Below are 6000 nucleotides of genomic sequence, written 5' to 3'. Positions count from 1 at the left end.
GTTGCCCAACAAGGGGCATACACGCAGTGGGTCGTGCGAGGGATGCTCTTGGATGTTGCTTTGAGAGTTGCCTAGTGCTTCACATTGTTAGTGTACGCTTAAACTGGACCATCTGACAGGCAACATGACAGCTCAGTGACTATCACTGTTTGCTGTTCAGATACATGAATTTGGGCCAGTGTCTGTGGGAGTTTGCACATTCTCCCTGTGATTGCGTGGGTTTTTTCTGGGTGCTCCGGTTTCCTCCCACACCCCAAAACTGTGCTCTTAGGCTGATTGGTGTACCAAATTGACCCTACACTATTCTCCCCTGAATCTGGCTACAATAGGGGTACCATTTGCAAACACACAGGGCAAGGTAGGTGTAGGAAAATGCTTTGTTAAGATGGCGGCGCAGGCTCGTTGGGCCTGTTTCCCGAGCTGAGTTGTTCTTTGCTTTGTTTTTGGGGGTGCAAGTGCACAAATCTTTGAAAGTGGCAGTACAAGTGGAGAAGGTTGTGAAGAAAGCTTATGGTATGTTAGCTTTTATAGGAAGGGGTATAGAGTATAAGAGCTGGAGTCTAATGTTGCGGTTGTATAGAACGTTGGTTAGGCCGCATTTGGAGTACTGTGTCCAGTTCTGGTCGCCTTACTACCAGAAGGACATGGAGACTCTGGAGAGAGTGCAGAGGAAGTTTACCAGGATGTTGTCTGGTATGGAAGGACTGGGTTATGAGGAAAGATTGAGCAAATTGGGGCTGTTTTCCCTTGAAAGACGACAATGGAGAGGGGATCTGATAGAGGTATATAAGATTATGAAAGGTATAGATAGAGTAAACAGTGGTAAGCTATTTCCTATGTTAGAGACACACAGTACGAGGGGCCACGGGCTTAGGGTGAGGGGGGAGAGGTATAACACGGATATTAGAGGGAGGTTTTTCACACAGAGGGTAGTGGAGGTATGGAATGCTCTGCCAAGCAAGGTGGTGGAGGCAGGCACGCTGGAGTTGTTTGAGTTACTTACAAGTAACACACCCCAAAGATGTGCTATTAGGCTGATTGGAGGTAATAACAAAGAACAACCCAGCACAGGAAACAGGCCCTTTGGCCCAATGAGCCCACGCTGCTATCTTAACAAAGCATTTTCCTACACCTACCTTGCCCTGTGTGTATGCAAATGGTACCCTATTGTAACCAGATTCAGGGGAGAATAGTGTAGGGACAATTTGGTACACCAATCAGCCTAAGAGCACATCTTTGGGATGTGGGAGGAAACCCATGCAACCACAGGGAGAATGCACAAACTCCCACAGACACTGGCCCAAATCCATGTATCTGCACAGCTAGCAGTGATAGTCATTGAGCTGTTGTGGTGTCCATCTGCTGGTCCAGGTTTAAGCGCACACAACTACACGAAGTACTAGGCCACTCTCCTAAATTAGTTTCCCTCAATGTGGATGCCATAAGCATAGATAAGGGTCATGGGTGGAGGGGGGACTGTTAATGTTAAAATGGCGACATGGACTCGTTGGGCCAAAAGGCCTGTTTCCCAGGATGTTTTTGTTCTTTGTAAGTGGAACTGAACCACTATCTGATCAGCCATGATCTTATTGAATGGTGGGGAAGGCTCGAGGGGCTAGATGGTGTACTCCTGCTTCTATTTCTTATGTTCTTATAAACTCTATTTGGAATATTGTCAGCAGTTTTGAGCCCCATATCTAAGGATGAATGGGCTGGCCTTAGAGGAGTCCAGAGGAAGTTCATAACTATGATCCCAAGAATGCAGGGTTTGTCATATGAAGAGCGGTTGAGGAGAACACTGGCTTTATCTCAAGGCATTGGGCAAATAATGCATGAGAAACAAAGTTTCAGATCTATTGAAAACAACAAATGATATAGTGATTTATATACAGAACAGAAAGTCTTTAAGTTGGCTGTTCATTAAAAGTAGGCAAGGAAATGTGATATGTTGAAGTACCTAAAGATAATGTGCAATTTTCTTTGAGTATTACATACTGCGTACTTTTATCACTGTCCTGAGGTAAAAGCATCTAATGTGGATCTAACAGCAGCCTTAAGTAAAAATCCTCTTGGGCCTGCTTCTCTGCAGCATCGATTTTAAATTCTTCAAGTGGCTTTCAAACGACGCCATGGTCTTAACTGCCTTGTGTTTGTAACCTCTATCAATGCCACAATACTCCAAAAACGTTTCACTCCTCCAATTCTAACATTTAGTGCATTCCAGATTTTAATCGGTGCACCATTAGTGGCCATGCCTTCTGTTACCCAAGTCTTGAGTGCTAGAATTCCCTTTGTAAACATTTTCTTCTAGAACATATTGTTAAAACCTACTCCTCTGACCAAGCTTTTGTTCTTCTACCCTAATAATGGGGCAAATATCAATTTGTGTTTGCTCATGATCATTGTATTGTTTCATATTAAAAATTCAATTTAAATGTAAATTATTGTAGTAAGAATTAGTTTTTTTAAACCATATGAAATATTCTATGCGGACATAGCGGCCAGTTTCTTACTCAAAAACACGTTTACCAGGTGCTTTTACTTTAGAAGAAAAGAACTGTGGTTCAAACTTGGTTCTGTTAAAATACATAAGTGCAAGAAGCAACTCTTATGCAATAAATTAACTTTCCCCCAAACTAAAACATACATACTACTCACTTTGGTGAACATGACAGGGTCGTTAGATTCAATTCACTGAGCTTGTGTCAACAGATGAACTCAGGATCGTCTTGGTATGAAAATGGATCTTGCACATCCTCTCATCACAAGTCGCAGCAGGCTGGTCAAGTCATCTCCAGATATCTATTTTTATCCCCTTCTCCCAGCCCTGCTGGAATGTTCTCTGGCTTTCAGCAAATGGGGTCACAGGATGGTCACAGCACCCAATAAAGTTAATACAGGTCATCCTTGGGGTCCATTTTAGGTATCCTGGATACACATATCCCTGTTCAATTCTATGTTAGTTCTAGTTGCTTTGGCCATTGACCACAAAAGTAACATTTATTGAATGGTGAAAATGATGTAAAATATACTCCAAGTTAACCTTTTTTGAGAGCCTACTATCCTAATGGAAAGTATTTTCATGCCACTGCCTCAAAATAAATAAAGACCTCCAGCAAAAGAATTATGGAAATTGGATCAATAGCAAAACACAGCAGATGCTTAAAATTACCATGTCAGGAAGCAGTGCTAGAGAGAAAAATAAATATTTCAGTTGATGATATAGGGAGATTTTGAGAACCTGGTGTAGTTAGCTGGCTGAAGAATCACATTTTTGCCACAAGGATCCTTCCACATCATGAAACCTTTTTGCATTTGTTCTTTCCTCCCCAATCTTCATAACATATTAAATATCATTTACCTCATTTGCACAGATAGGGTTTTGAAGAATACATCAGAAGGAAGACCACCCTAACTCACTTGTTCCCTGCTCGAAATTGTGTGTAGGTATCAATCTGCTGCCAGATCATCATGAGTATAACTTGTACGAATTTGGTAACCTGAAATGCAGAGATGCAAAGAATTGATCCAGCTTGATATTCTCCTCCAACTTCACACGAGGGAGCTCTAAGTAGACAGGCAGCATAAAAACCCTGCAATTGTTAACCTATTATAAAACCTATTCTCCAAAGTCCATTTCTGCAGATAGCGTATTCATTTGTCATCCAGTTGTATGCTAGAGCCTCTGTAAAAAATGATAGACTTCTTGAGGGCAATTGTGTGTACCAGTTTGTGCAAATTGTTTTACAATAAAAGTTGATTGAAAGAACCTTGGTTAAAGTTTATTCTGGTTTTAGTAGTGAAGGTAAGTGAGTTAAACTTTTTAACTAATGGTGCAAACTGCAGCATACGTTGCACATCCTACCACCCTGGATATAACAAGAATTGTAGAAAGTTGAAGCCCCAGCCCTGATCCCTGTCACACATTACTCATTACATCTTGTCAACAAAAAAAAACAATTTATACCTACAATTTCCTGTTAGCCAACCAATCTTCTATCCATGCCAACATGTTCTTTTCAGGGCAGTTTGTCCACCCTTTGTCCTCACCTGGCATTCAGCTCTCACCTGTGGCTCCCCATAGCTGTTTGCATGCCACAACCTGGGCAACGGCTTTGACAAGCCAGCTAAACCAGGTAAGGGTAGCCAAGGGTTCTTAAGCTCAGTGAGATAGGGAGATGTCTATCCCAGCATATGATGACAGACTCTGGCAGATTGAGCGGATGAGACCACAAAGGTCCAACGGTCAAGGTGGCAGTCTCTGCAAGCATCATGGAACGCAAAGAGCAAGACAACACACAGATGTCTTGGTCATCCACTGCACCTGGTCCCATCTCCAGCTGTCTTGACACTGGCTCTAGATGGGAATTGGGAACAGAGTGTGGCTGACGCTGTGCAACTCTCCCTTTAATTCATCATCACAAGCGACAAAGCAGCAGGTGCAGATATACTGGGAGCTGTAGTCACAGACCTGCACAGAGGCAGCTCAGGTCTAATGGTCATTTTCCGCTGACTGAAGCAGCAATGAAACTCGGTGTGTACCTGGACAACTGAGCAGTCCTCTTCAGGAACGCACTGCTCACCTCCAAAGAATGAGGAAGGAGCTAGAAAAGGTGCCCTACACATTGCCTGCTTCGTTAGACCCTGGCCAGGATCCCATCTTGCAGTTGAATAAACAAAAGCAAAACAGAAGGTGACACCACACACCATTGGCACTTGGAATGTGCACACACTTTTGGGCAAACCTACAGCAGACAGACCAGAAAGAACAACCTTAGTTGCCAGAGACCTTGCAAGATACAACACTGACATTGCAACCCTGAGTTAAACTCATCTTGCCAATGTAGGTCAGTTGACTGAAATTGGAAGTTGATACACTTTTTTCTGGAGCAGTCGTGGTAGCGATGAGCATCATGACACTGGAGTTGGATTTGCCGTCAGGAGTCACCTTGTTCGGAAGCTTGTTAGTCTATCCAAGGGTGTGAACGACCAGCTTATGACATTACAGCTTCTGCTACAGAAGTCAAGCCACCCTGATCAGCGCCTATGCCCCACAATGAACAACCTGGACGAGATGAAAGACAAGTTCTATAAAGAACTAGACGCCCTACTATCAGCAATGAGCAGTCCTGACAAGCTGATTTTGCTTGGCGATTTCAATGCAAGAGTAGGGTGTGACTCTGCAATCTGGCAGGGAGTCATTGGGCAAGTGTAACAGTAATGGCCTACTCTTAAATGAAAGCCTGTGCAGCACACGACTTCCTCATTACTAACACAATCTTCCATCTGCCTACCCAAAACAAAACCTCTTGGATGCACCCCCACGCTAAGCATTGGCATTTTATCGGCTATGTCATCGTCAAGAGAAAAGACAGGCAAGATGTCAGAGTGATCAAGGCCACGTGTGGTGCCAACTGCCAGACAGATCACAGGCTCTGTCTCTAAAATGAGGCTCTGCATCAGAAGGTTATGAAAAGAATCAATGCGGCCAAGCTAAGGAACCCCAGCATAGCTTCAGCACTAGCCGAAGACTTAGAAATCAAGCTTGCTGCCCTACACCTCACAGGCAGCACTGAGGATGACTCAGGGATGCTGTCCATACATCTACACTGAAGACGCTCAGGCCCTCTACCCGCAAGCAGCATGACTGGTTCAATGAGGATGAGGAGGAGATACAGGCTCTACTTGTTGAAAAGCACCATCGTCATCGGGCCTGTCAAAACAACCCATCATCAGCTGCCAAGAAAAATGCAGGACAGTCCAGAATAAACTGCGTAAAATGCAGGATGCCTGGCTGAGTGACAAGGCAAATGAAATGCAGGGATATGCTGACAGAAACAACTTGGAATGGTTCTATGAAGCCTTTAATACTCTCTATGGACCTCAATCTCTCGGGAGTTCCCCCCTGAGTACAGATGGTACAACTCATTACATACAGGGCTCAGATCCTGAAGAGACGGGCTGAACACTTTGAAGCCGTCCCCAACCGACCGTCATCTA

This window comes from Carcharhinus amblyrhynchos, chromosome 1 (genome assembly GCF_965287045.1).
Source record: "Carcharhinus amblyrhynchos chromosome 1, sCarAmb.v2.hapA, whole genome shotgun sequence".
In the NCBI taxonomy this organism is placed as follows: Eukaryota; Metazoa; Chordata; class Chondrichthyes; order Carcharhiniformes; family Carcharhinidae; genus Carcharhinus; species Carcharhinus amblyrhynchos.
The sequence above is the reverse complement of the archived record's forward strand: the minus strand, read 5'-3'. Positions refer to the sequence as shown.